Source organism: Mobula hypostoma, chromosome 1 (genome assembly GCF_963921235.1).
Source record: "Mobula hypostoma chromosome 1, sMobHyp1.1, whole genome shotgun sequence".
Taxonomy (NCBI): Eukaryota; Metazoa; Chordata; class Chondrichthyes; order Myliobatiformes; family Myliobatidae; genus Mobula; species Mobula hypostoma.
The window spans coordinates 56,801,315-56,814,866 of record NC_086097.1 but is presented as its reverse complement, the minus strand read 5'-3'; the positions used below and the strand labels follow the sequence as shown (position 1 = coordinate 56,814,866).

Genomic DNA, 13,552 nt, shown 5'->3' with positions numbered 1-13,552 from the left:
AAAGCACTGGAGATGGGAGCTAAGGTTCATGGTTCTTTACTGGCAGAAACCAAACTCAGCATACACGTACAGATCAATACACACCTAATAGCACATGCTCAATACGTGCCTATTAGCGCATGCAGTGACATATCCCTACAACATAAAGTAGTCCCTTATTATAACTGTAGGCCATACAGTGCACTCCTCCCCTTTTATTTTAATAGTGTATCAACTTTTTTTACTGGGTCATTAAGCTAAACAAATACGTCTACCCTTAACATACAAACACCTACAATTTGTTTACTTAGTAACTTAATAATATCAAATCACAACAAAGTAACATAATAATATCATTATAACAAGCCTTTTTTTTACTTTTAGTCTAAGACTCATTTATAACTCAAGTCTCGGGAGGGGGGTATACTCTGCCTCTCTGGGTAACGTCTGTCAATAAATTTGTTTGTTTTAATACAGATTTCCATATAAAAGTCATGAAAAGTTGACCTATGAGCATAGGGAGTTAAGAAGATGTGCGCCTCCAACTTGCTAAGAGTTCTAGGCAGTAGATCGCCTCCGTATAATGAAGACTCCTCTGTGCAGCTGTCCTACATATATATGCATCTTTGTGCTTTCACTTGTCTTCCTTAGCAATATCTCATTTGTTCCAACTGAGCTAATTACACAGCCAATCTTCGTATTCTCCCTAGATTCCAAATAGATAGCCTGACCTTTATGATACCATCTCTTATCGCAATATAACTTTCCATCTTCTATTTGTGCTTCATATCTTTGTGCTGGTGATTCAGCAGGAGTGCTGGGAAGATGCTCAGGAGAAGACGGAGGTGCTGGTCTTTTCGGAGATTTAAGCTTATTGAGAGTTCGAAGATCTTCCATTATCTGTTCATCTGCTAACAAGTAATTTAACTGCACAGGTGCAGGTTTTCATCTTTTGTCTGTAATTGGAGCAGGGTCATTAGGTCTCCTCCTTAGTTTCCTAGTTATTATTGGCTTTACCTCCACAGAATCTCCTGTGAGTTCCATTGTTAGCCTCTCATTCTCAATCATCTTTTTCTTTTCTTCTAACTCAATCTTTTTATTTTCAGATTCCTTCACTGCTGCTTTCTTCTCTTTAATATAATTCCTTTCAACTTGTTCTGTCTCCAGTTGCAGAAAAAGCTCAGCATTTCATATTCTTTCCATGTGTTGTTGACCTAGTTTCTTCATCCTTTTCTGGTACTCCTGTAAAGTGCCTTCCTGTAACTGCTGTAGCTGTCTTTTGAGAGACGTCAACTTCTCCTGGTACATCTGCTCTTTTACTTCCAGGTAGTCTTCATCATCCTACTTATTGGCAATATCTGTCTTCCTTGCATCCTCTGTATCTTCATTTGAGTCGCGGCCATGGATACTGCGTTTGTCCTCATTGTCGATGCTCTCTAGCTCTTCCTCATCGTTGTAATAGTCGACAATGGGTGAGTGGAGAGCTGCGGACATCTTCCCCGCTGAGCTGCCCTCCTTTGTTGACACATCTGGTGCCTTGATGGTGTGCTAATCCAACTGGATTTTCCTGAGCCATTCACGTCCCAGCAATGGTGATCCTCCATTTTTCAGTACATAGACGTTCAGCTGCTGTGTTTTGTCTCTGTAGGTCACTATCACTTTAATTTTACCTTTGGGGTGCACTTTCTGTCCTATGTAAGTCTTTAGCAACACACATCAAAGTTGCTGGTGAACGCAGCAGGCCGGGCAGCATCTCTAGGAAGAGGTACAGTTGACGTTTCGGGCCGAGACCCTTCGTCAGGACTAACTGAAGGAAGAGCTAGTAAGAGATTTCAAAGTGGGAGGGGGAGGGGGAGATCCAAAATGATAGGAGAAGACAGCCTCTTCTGTGGTGCCTACACTGAAGAAGTTTAAATCTTCTCTTCGATGGGAGTTCAGTTAGTCCTGACGAAGGATCTCAGCCCGAAATGTCGACTGTACCTCTTCCTAGAGATGCTGCCTGGTTTGCTGCGTTCACCAGCAACTTTGATGTGTGTTGCTTGAATTTCCAGCATCTGCAGAATTCCTCGTGTTTAAGTCTTTAGCAGTAGTTTAGTTCGTTTCAGAGGTATGTGAGAAAACGGTCGTTTGTAGTCGTGTACAGAGATCACTGTTAAAGCTGAGCCTGTGTCCAACTCCATTTTCAGTCTCACGCCTGCCACTTGTGGAGTGATCCATATTACTCTTCGATCATCTGTCTCTTTCACGCTGTGAAGTTGCAGACAGGACAATTCACTTTTGTCTGAGTCGTTTTCATCAGAACTGCTTTCTTTCATTTTGTGTACATTGTTGTATTTTCCCTTCTGGGGTTTCTTGTTTCTCTGTATTTTGACCTTTTTCTGCTGTTGACTAGCTTTGCATACTCTGCCAATGTGGCCCCATTTGCCACAGCTTCTGCATTCTTTGTCTTTAAACCAACAGTCCTCAGGGTCATGTGACATGTTCCCACAACGGTAACGTTTCTTTCCTTCATTTCTGTTCAGTGACATTTTATTCGTAGCATATTCCAGAGATTTTTGTTGTATCTCTGAAGCACCCCGTGCTGCTGTTTCCAATGATATTGCAATGTTTAGCGCTTTCTCAAATGTAAGGTCTCTTTCACACAGAAGCTTTTTCCGGGTGGTTTCACAGTGCATGCCACTCACTAATCTGTCCCTCAATGCGTCTGATAAACCAGCTCCAAATTGACAATGTTCTGATAGTTTGTGCAATTCAGCACAATATTCAGAAGTGCTTTCATTTTTACTCTGATTCCGATTGTGAAATTTAAATCTTTCAGCAATGACCAGTGGTTTGAGGTTTAAATGTTGTTGGAGTGTCTACTATTCGCTTGAACGTTTTGTCAGCTGGCTTTTCAGGAGTTAACAAGCTCCACAGCAGGCCGTATGTTTTTGCTCCCATAATACTGAGTAAGACGCTGGCTTTCTTTTCATCCTTAACATCGTTAACCTCACAATATAACTCCACTCTTTCAATGTAAGTTGCCCAGTCTTCAATGCCACTATCAAATGCTGTAATGGTTCCAATCATCACCATCCTTGTTATGTTAATTAAGCCCTGTTCTCCCCTTATTTTCCTTTCTGACTCACGTGTACTTTTTGCTAGCGCCACGAGCGCACTCCGTCTAGATGTGCGTGTGTCGTTCCTTTTTATCTCCCTTCTGGGGCAGGCAGACCCTCAGTCCCTGGGGTCAGCGCTGGCTGTGGTCTCGCCTTGACGTGCTGCGGCTCCGACTGTGTCTCTTAGTCTCCCGACATTCCCAACCCCAGCAGTGCTCCTGCTTCCTTTCAGACCCATGGCCTCGCTCTGCCTCCTTCTCCCACTCCTTGGCTCGTTCCTCGCGCTCTTCTTCTGAGTGTCGTTATCAACTAAAACACGGCGTTCCAATACCATGTAGGTTCATTAAACTCGTCACCAATTTGTTGTGTATGTGGCCTGGTTACACAGCAATGCTACTAATAAATACACTGGAGACGGGAGTAAAGGTTCATGGTTCTTTACTGACAGAAACCGAACTCAGCACACACATACAGATCAATACGTGCCTAATAGTGCATGCAACGACGTGTCCCTACAACATAAAGTAGGCCCTTATTATACTGCAGGCCATACAGTATATTAATGTATGAATATTTACTGTTGTCTGAACCTAAATGCTTGTGATACTGCTTCAAGCAAATTCTTCGTTGTCCCTGTACCTCACCATATTTGCACATATGCTAATAAACCCGACTTGAATGGAAAGCTAAGCTCTGATTTTATCCCTTGAGAGTTTGTTTCCTTCTCTGTATATACTGCAGTGTATACTATCGACAAAAATATACTGCAGCTACTCACTCATTGTGCTCTAACACTCCATGGCCCAGCACAAAGAAAGGCAAGAGTTTAAGAAGGCAACTTGCCACCACCTTTCATGGGCAATTAAGGATGGTAGAAATGGAATATTATTGACTTTATTTCTTACATCCTTCACATACTTGAGGAGTAAAAATCTTTATGTTACGCCTCTGTCTAAAGTGCAAGGTGCAATCATAGTAATTTATAATAAATAGAACAGACAATGTAACATAGAAATACACTCAAATCAGCGTGAGTTAATCAGTTTGATGGCCTAGTGGAAGAAGCTGTCCTGGAGCCTGTCCTTTTTGGAATTCAAGTTTGTTATGCATAAACTCATTGCCTCTTAAGGTAGAAAACTAAGCCAGTTATGGCTTTCAAAGTTCAAAGTATATTTATTATTAAAGTATGTATAATTATACAACTTTGAGATTTGTCTCCTTACAGGCAGCACAAACAAAGGAGCCCCAAAAGAACTGATTAAAAAATGACCATCAAACATCCAATATGCAGAGAGAGAAAAAAACAACTCGTGCAAACAATAAAAGAAAGCAAATAGCTGCAGAACTGGAGTTTTACGAAAGACACAAAGCCAGGCATCACTGCGCTGGTGCGGGCAACACCCTTAGTTCATCACAAAGCCAAGTAAAAGTTGCAAGACCACAGGTGTGAAGCCAGGCATCACGCTAGCTGCATTGTAGTTCAGCGGAGAGCTGAGTAAGCTTTGCAGAACTGTGAGTAGAACTGGCCGTCGCTTTGCCTCCAGTCCCGACACAAAAGCCTTTTCAATCTGTCCCAGCACTTAAAGCGTCCAAACACTGGGATTTTCCGCACTCTCAGATTGCTCTGGGGCCCAGACCCCACCACCACAACTTGGACCTTACCCGACCTTTCTAATTAAGTCCGGTGTTTAAGTCGATCGGATATCAGGACTTCCCGTGCTCTCGGGGATGCCACAACTCTGTCTTGAGTCTGCTGGCCACGACCAGACCTTCCCTGCGCCTTCACCATCACTCGGTGTCTGCTGGTCATGGCCACGCGTTGCCTGCGCCTCCCTCTCCTCTGCCGCTTGCCTCTGCTTGCCTTTCCATTGGCAATGTTCCTCCTTAACATTGATCATTATTAATAAAGTGTTACTAATAAATCAAATGGTTGTTTCTATTGATTTGTTTTTTGCCGCCCAGAAGTAGTCGCTGTCTTAATGCAGAAGATAATTCAAATAATCATGTAGGTATATAATATATAGGGAAATAGAGAAAGGGCAGAAAGTTATTCCCTCATTCATTGTTTGAGCAAAATGGAAACTATTGGCAATCCTGACATAACCAATAGTTCTCTCTAAGCTTTAATGGGAGTGAATTACATTTCTTTGGTTAGGGTTGTTCGGTAACCGCTGGTTACCTTCCGTTTTCTTTTTTATCTCTTCTTCACTTATACGCTTTTGCAGTGAAGGGTGGAAACTGGAGGTGGGGTGGCAGCAATGCAACCTTCTTTTTCAATATTTTTATTGATTTTCTACATAGGAGAATACAGAGTTCAAGAAAGAAATATCTCAAATATATTATACTGAATCGCACATATAAACTCTTTACTCTATATTCATACAAATTGATTAATTCATAATATTGAAATACAGTATAGTAAATTTATTATATGGAAAAAAAATTTAACCCACCACCAAGACCAAAGCTGATTAGTAAAGAAGAAGAAAGAAGAAAAGTATATTATTAGACATCATCTGTGCTTTAACGGCAAATCAAAGGTTTTGAAAATAATTCAAAAAAGGTCCCCACAATGTTTGGAAGTCTTGATTAGATTCAGAAATTGAACATCGAATCTTCTCTAAATTTAAACATGACATCACATCACGCAGTCATTGAATGTGTGTGGGCGGGATTGCATCTTTCCATTTAAGCAAGAGCGTCCTCCTAGCAATAAGAGAAATAAAAGCCGAAACGTGCAAATCAGATTTCTCCAAAATAATATCCTTTCCTCCAAAATAATATCCTTTCCTCTAACAATACCAAATAAAATGGTCAAAGGATTAGGCTTAAAATTTACTTTAAAAAGTACCGAGAAGGTTTGAAATACTTCTTTCCAATATTTTTCAAGACTCGGACATGTCCAAAACATATGAATGAGTGAAGCTTCTCCATTATTACATTTATCACAATAAGGAGATATATCCAAATAAAAGTGAGACAACTTATCCTTGGTCATATGGACCACTTTAAATTGAAGGAGAGAGTGACGGGCACATAACGATGAAGTGTTAACCAATTTAAAAATCTCATTCCAAGTTCCCTCAGAAATTGAAGTCTGTAAGACTTGTTCCCAAAGATTTTTAATTTTATCTAAAGGAACACTTCTCATTCCCAGCAACACATTATAAATATTAGATATAGATCCATTATAAAAAGGTTTCAAATTGAAAATTACATCTAGTAGATTCTTATCAGGACTTTTAGGAAGTGTACATATTTGAGACCGTGATTAGTCTCTTATTTGTAGGTATCGAAAAAAGTGAGTTTTGGGTAAGCTATATTTAGCTGACAGTTGCTCAAACGAAAGGAAACTTCCCTCCACAAACAAGTCCTGGAAGTATTTAATACCTAATCTATCCCATTCTTTAAAAGCCACATCTGTCATAGAAGATTTAAAAAAATAATTAGAGAAAATGGGACTTGAAAGAGAAAATCTCAATACGCCAAAGTATTTTTGGAATTGTACCCAAATTCTCATAGTATGTTTAACTACCAGATTAGCAGTTAACTTACTCAGGGATAAAGGAAGTGAGGATCCAAGAAGAGAAATAATAGAAAATTTATTAACAGAGTTAGCTTCTAAAGAAACCCACATCAGACAATCCTCACGATTAATGTAATATAACCAAAATGTAAGATAGCGTATATTAACTGCCCAATAATAAAACCTAAAGTTTGGTAAAGCTAGCCCTCCATTCTTTTTAGCTTTCTGAAGATGAATTTTGTTTAGTCTAGAACACTTATTTTTCCATATATAGGATGATATAATAGAATCAAGAGAATCAAAAAAAGATTTTGGGATAAAAACAGATAATGCCTGAAAAAGATAAATAAATTTAGGTAAAATATTCATTTTAATACAACTAATTTGACCAATCAATGATAATGAAAGAGGTGACCAATTTGATAGTGTCCTTTTTACATAATTCAATAGAGTAAGAAAATTTTCTTTAAATAAGCACTTATAATTTTTAGTAATTGTTATACCTAAGTAAGTAAATTGGTTTCTTACAATTTTAAAAGGAAGGTTAGAATTAGTTGATATCCAATTATTCAAAGGAAAAAGTTCACTCTTATGTAAATTCAGCTTATAACCTGAGAACTGGCTAAAACAGGAGAGTAATGCAACTTTCAACTTCTCTTTCTGCTCTCGATACCACGGAGTCCAGAGCAGAGTGCAGATAATAACCTGCAATTCGCCCTCAGTTTTACATTTAGGGTGGTTGGTATAAGAAGCACAATCCCAATCATGTCAATGGTTTATCAAACCCGAGTCAAAAGTTAAGGGCTAGAGTGTGATTTCTTAAAATTAATCTCCAGCTTTAGCTTTAATTTTTAAATATCAGTGACCAGCAAAGACACTGTCAAAAGCCAAGTCTCAGCCTGGGAGGACGTCACCCAGATATGGATTATGAGATTGTTTTGGCCTCGATCTCCATAACAGTTTAGGATAGGTGGTTAAACTCTGCAAATGCAGGTTTGTGAATTGGACCCAATTCAGGGCCATTCAGATCATTAATGATTTTAGCAAACTATAATCCTTTAATATTACAGATATAGCTCCATCTTTAAAACAAGGCCTTCTATAAAACTGTGTTCAAGACTACAGGTGACAGCCACAGCTTCTTAGTCATAGTCATACTTTATTGATCCCGGGGGAAATTGGTTTTCATTACGGTTGCACCATAATTAATTAAATAGTAATAAAACCATAAATAGTTAAATAGTAATATGTAAATTATGCCAGGAAATAGGTCCAGGACCAGCCTATTGGCTCAGGGTGTCTGACCCTCCAAGGGAGGAGTTGTAAAGTTTGTTGGCCACAGGCAGGAATGACTTCCTATGACGCTCTGTGCTGCATCTCGGTGGAATGAGTCTCTGGCTGAATGTACTCCTGTGCCCAACCAGTACATTATGTAGTGGATGGGAGACATTGTCCAAGATGGCATGCAACTTGGACAGCATCCTCTTTTCAGACGCCACCGTCAGAGAGTCCAGTTCCATCCCCACAACATCACTGGCTTTACGAATGAGTTTGTTGATTCTGTTGGTGTCTGCTTCCCTCAGCCTGCTGCCCCAGCACACAACAGCAAACATGATCACACTGGCCACCACAGACTCGTTGAACATCCTCAGCATCATCTGGCAGATGTTAAAGGACTTCAGTCAGTCTCCTCAGGAAATAGAGATGGCTCTGACCCTTCTTGTAGACAGCTTCGGTGTTCTTTGACCAGTCCAGTTTATTGTCAATTCGTATCCCCAGGTACTTGTAATCCTTCACCATGTCCACACTGACCCCCTGGATGGAAACAGGGGTCACCGGTACCTTAGCTCTCCTCAGGTCTACCACCAGCTCCTTAGTCTTTTTCACATTAAGCTGCAGATAATTCCGCTCACACCATGTGATAAAGTTTCCTACCGTAGCCCTGTACTCAGCTTCATCTTCCTTGCTGATGCATCCAACTATGGCAGAGTCATCAGAAAACTTCTGAAGATGATAAGACTCTGTGCAGTAGTTGAAGTCCGAGGTGTAAATGGTGAAGAGAAAGGGAGACAAGACAGTCCCTTGTGGAGCCCCAGTGCTGCTGATCACTCTGTCAGACACACAGTTTTGCAAGCACATGTACTGTGGTCTGCCAGTCAGGTAATCAAGAATCCATGATACCAGGGAAGCATCCATCTGCATCGCTGTCAGCTTCTTCCCCAGCAGAGCAGGGTGGATGGTGTTGAACGCACTGGAGAAGTCAAAAAACATGACCCTCACAGTGCTCACTGGCTTGTCCAGGTGGGCGTAGACACGGTTCAGCAGGTAGATGATGGCATCCTCAACTCCTAGTCGGGGCTGGCAGGCGAACTGGAGGGGATCTAAGTGTGGCCTGACCATAGGCCGGAGCAGCTCCAGAACAAGTCTCTCCAGGGTCTTCATGATGTGGGAGGTCAATGCCACCGGTCTGTAGTCATTGAGGCCACTGGGGCGTGGCGTCTTTGGCACAGGGACGAGGCAGGACGTCTTCCACAGCACAGGAACCCTCTGGAACCTCAGGCTCAGGTTGAATACATGGCAAAGTACTCCACATAGCTGAGGGGCACAGGCTTTGAGCACCCTGGTACTGACACCATCCAGTCCTGCAGCCTTGCTTGGGTTGAGACGTTTCAGCTGTCTTCTCACCTGTTCAGCCGTGAAGCCCACAGTGGTGGTTTCGTGTGGGGAAGGGGTATAGTCATGAGAGCAGGGTGGGGGACTGTGAGGAGGGGTAGGAGGGAGAGTGGAATATGTGTTGGTTGGGGGCCGACCACAGATGACTCATGTGGGGGATGGGAAGGGGCCACAATGTCAAATCTGTTAAAGAACAGGTTAAGTTCGTTGACCCTGTCCACACTGCCTTCAGCTCCTCTGTTGCTAGTTTGCCGGAACCCAGTGATGGTCCTCATCCCACTCCAGACCTCTCTCATGTTGTTCTGCTGGAGTTTCCACTCAAGCTTCCTTCTGTACCTGTCTTTAACCTCCCTGATCCTGGCTTTCAGGTCCCTCTGTATTGCCCTCAGCTCCTCCCTGTTTCCATCTCTAAACGCCCTCTTTTTAGCGTTCAGGATGTCCTTAATGTCCTTTGTTATCCATGGCTTGTTATTTGAATAACAAAGGACAGTTCTTGTCGGAACATTGCAGTCCACACAGAAGTTGATGTAATCAGTGATCAATATCCTCTCCATGTGGCTCACAGAGTGCCTGCCAGTCTGTCACCTCAAAACAACCCTAGACCTCCTCATAAGCCTCCGCCGACCATTTCCTCACTGTCCTTGAGGTTGCAGGTTTACTCTTCACCAGAGGCACGTCGCAGGGTTTTAGATGCACCAGGTTGTGATCTGACCTTCCCAATGGGGGGAGGGGAGAGGAGCTGTATGCATCCTTAACGTTAGCGTACATCAAATCCAGAGTCCTCTCCCCTCTGGTTGTACAGCTCACATACTGCGTGAAGTTGGGCAGTGTTTTAGCCATGGTATCATGGTTGAAGTCAGCCGAGATGGTAATGAGGGCACTCTGGTGCTGGGTTTGTAATCTGGCTATGACAGTGTAAATGATGTTACATGCCGACGTCGGGTTGGCAGAGGAGGGGATGTACACAACAACCACAATTGCATGCGAGATTTCCCTTGGCAAATAATATGGCTGGAGTCCAACAGCAAAGAGTTCAATATCCGGGCTACAAACACATTCCTTGATCGTAATATGACCAGGATTGCACCATCTGTTATTTACCAGAACCGCAAGCCCCCCTCCTTTACGCTTACCGCTCTCAGTGCAATTCCGGTCAGCTTCTTCCTAATTAAGTCATGTCTAAATAAACTCTTCTTTTGTAAATTGAATATTTTTGTTTATCATACGTGTATTCATATTACTCAATTTTGGAATGTGCCATATTGATTTACAGTGAAGTTGTTGATAAAAATTAGCCACCAAATTGTGGACAGCAAGTTCCCACAAAGTGAAAGATGACAAATTCAATTTTTCTAAAATTGTGCTGATTGAGGAATAAATAATGGCAAGACAACAGGGATAATGTTTCTCCTCTTTGGAAGATTGCCAAGAGCTCATTACTGTATGCCCAAGTGAACAGCTGAGGCCTTAGTTCATTACTTCATCTGTAAAGCGGTACTCCAGTCTAGACATCCATAAAGCTATGGCTAGGGACCTGATCCTAGAGTTTTTGGCTCTGAAGTGAGAATGTTACTAATTGAATAATGATGGATAAAGAGTCCAGACCGTTGAATAATAGATAAAATTTTATCTATGCACCAGATTAAAATTTGCAAAATCATTATATAATTTTAAAAAGGGAGCAGTATATTTAGGATATTGCAATGATTCATATCCAGAATCTCTCTACTGGTCATTGGGAAGGAATTGAATTGAATTGACTTTATTACTTACATCCTTCATATACATGAGGAGTAGAAATCTTTACATTACGTCAGTGTCTAAATGTACAATCTGCAATTTATAGTAATTTATAATAAATAGTATGTATAACAGGATATTTAGTATAACATAGAGATGCAGTTGTGTCAGCATGAGTTCATCAGTCTGATGGCCTGGTGGAAGAAGCTGTCCCGGAGCCTGTTGGTCCTGGCTTTTATGCTGCGGTACCGTTTCCCAGATGGTAGCAGCTGGAACAGTTTGTGGTGACTCCGGTCGCCAATGATCCTTTTTACACATCTGTCTTTGTAAACGTCCTGAATAGTGGGAAGTTCACATCTACGGATGCACTGGGCTGTCCGCACCACTCTCTGTAGAGTCCTGCGATGGTGGGAAGTATGGTTCCTATACCAGGCAGTGATGCAGCTAGTCAGCGTGCTCTCAATTGAGCCCCTGTAGAAAGTTCTTAGGATTTGGGGGCCCACACCAAACTTCTTCAACCGTCTGAGGTGAAAGAGGTCTGTTGTGTACAGACCACGTGAGATCCTCGGTGATATTTATGCCGAGGAACTTAAAGCTGTCCACCCTCTGAACCCCAGATCCATCGATGCCAATTGGAGCTAGTCTGTCTCCATGCCTCCTGTCCCACACCCCCAGGTTCAGGAATAGTTATTACCCTTCAACCAGCAGGCTTCGGATCCAGTGTGGGTAACTTCACTCACCGCAACACTGAACTGATTCCACAACCTACGGACTCACTTTCAAGGACACTTCATCTCATGTTCTCAGTATTACTTATTTAATTATTTATGCTTTGCTCTTTTTTTGCAATTCCACAGTTTGACTTCTTTTGCACATAACCAAGCAGCCAGCTTGTCAGTCTTAATGTGTAATTTTTCATTGTTTCTGTTGTATTTTTTGTTCTGCTGTGTATGCCTGTAAGAAAATAAATCTCTGAGTAGTGTATTATGACATTTACATACTTTAATAATAAATTTGCTTTGAATTTTTGAACTTTGAACTTTGTTTTTAATGCAGACTTTTGAATAAAACAGTAATAATTAAAATGATCAAGTTTATTGTTGATAATAAAACAAGAGGCAAGCCTCAAGTATCCATGATTAACTGAAGTGCCCAATCAAACTGTCAATATCAGCTTTAACCTTTTCATTCCAAAGCCATGTGCCTTGAGTATGGATAATCTTCTGTAACAATACACCAAGACTAAAATAATCTCATTTGAATTCTCATCCCAGAAAAGTAATTTAAATTTCATCCTCCTCTAGGGTAACTTTTCTTATCCACAGGACCATTTGTAAATCCTTTTCTAAATACTGGTTTATGGTGATGACATGTTAAGTCTTCACACCCTCCATACACCTTCAGCTTTCAGAAAAGCTCTGTTTTTGGGGGAGGTAAACGCCGTTTCAGTGTGGACAGAGGGTCAAAACGAAGAGAAAAAGCTTCGGTTACAGATTTATCGGGTCTAGTGTGGACGTAGCCTCAGTCACTATTTCTCCTTCATGTGGTCAAATTTCATTTGCTAACCTCAGTTGATCCTAAGCTTCAATTTACTCCGATCGGTATTGATTGAGTCCAGCAGAAAAGGTGGCACATTCATCATCATGTATCTGACAGTGAGCAGCTCAGATTTCACAATAATTATTTACAGGTCGCCCCAGGTAACAAATTGGTTGTTTTTAGAGATATCCATAAATCAAATTTGTCTTAAGTTGGAAAATACACAAATGTCACTCGATATCACAACCATACCTCACAGTATTGTAATGAATGGGGGCATCAAAAGTTCACAAGACTGATAGGAGAAAACAAATGTTAAAGGTGGATTGAGAGAGGGAACTATATGTGCCTTTCATGGGAATGAGCATATGTACATACATCAGATTTTGAACTTATTAATTTTATTAGAGCTTATTCACGTGTTGAGGTGCTCATCAGCTGGTGTTTGTAACCCAGGGACTGCCTGAATCTGTACTAATCATGACATTTCTGTTAGTCGTTCCAAGGAAGTTTAACGCTTGCGCCAAACTCTGGTCACAAACAATGAGTTAGGCCAAATGGCCTGTTTCTGTGCTGTACAACTCTATAGTTCTAAAATCTGAGGCATGCAGTTCACACAGGAAGAAAGGAAAAGACTAAAAAGTTCAAACAAATGTTCTCTAAAAACTTCAGCTGGTAACTGAAATTGAACTGCCAAGTTTGGATACCTTGCCAAGTGTTTTAGTTGAGAAAGTTACATTACACTGGAAAAAATACAAATATATTCTTCCGGAATGAGAAACTAGTTTAATTTCCCCTTATGCATTAAACCTGCCTAACCAGCAATCTGGTAAATCCTCCCTGAAACCCCTGTTGGTGCAAATTCATCCTTGCATAGGGAGCCCCATAGAGGTGATCAAAGTAAGTAGAACGGAAGGATTACAGGGGGGGTGGGGGGCAGGTTCTTCACCAGATTGACTTCTGAAGGTTCATCATACTGATCCCATGAATAAAAGAT

At 41.3% G+C, this 13,552-nt stretch overlaps 1 pseudogene; it reads right to left on the bottom strand.

Moving 5' to 3' along the window:
- Positions 1-537: 537 nt before the first annotated feature.
- On the bottom strand, positions 538-1,449 carry LOC134349769 (sin3 histone deacetylase corepressor complex component SDS3-like; annotated as a pseudogene).
- Between the last annotated feature and the right edge of the window lie 12,103 nt (positions 1,450-13,552).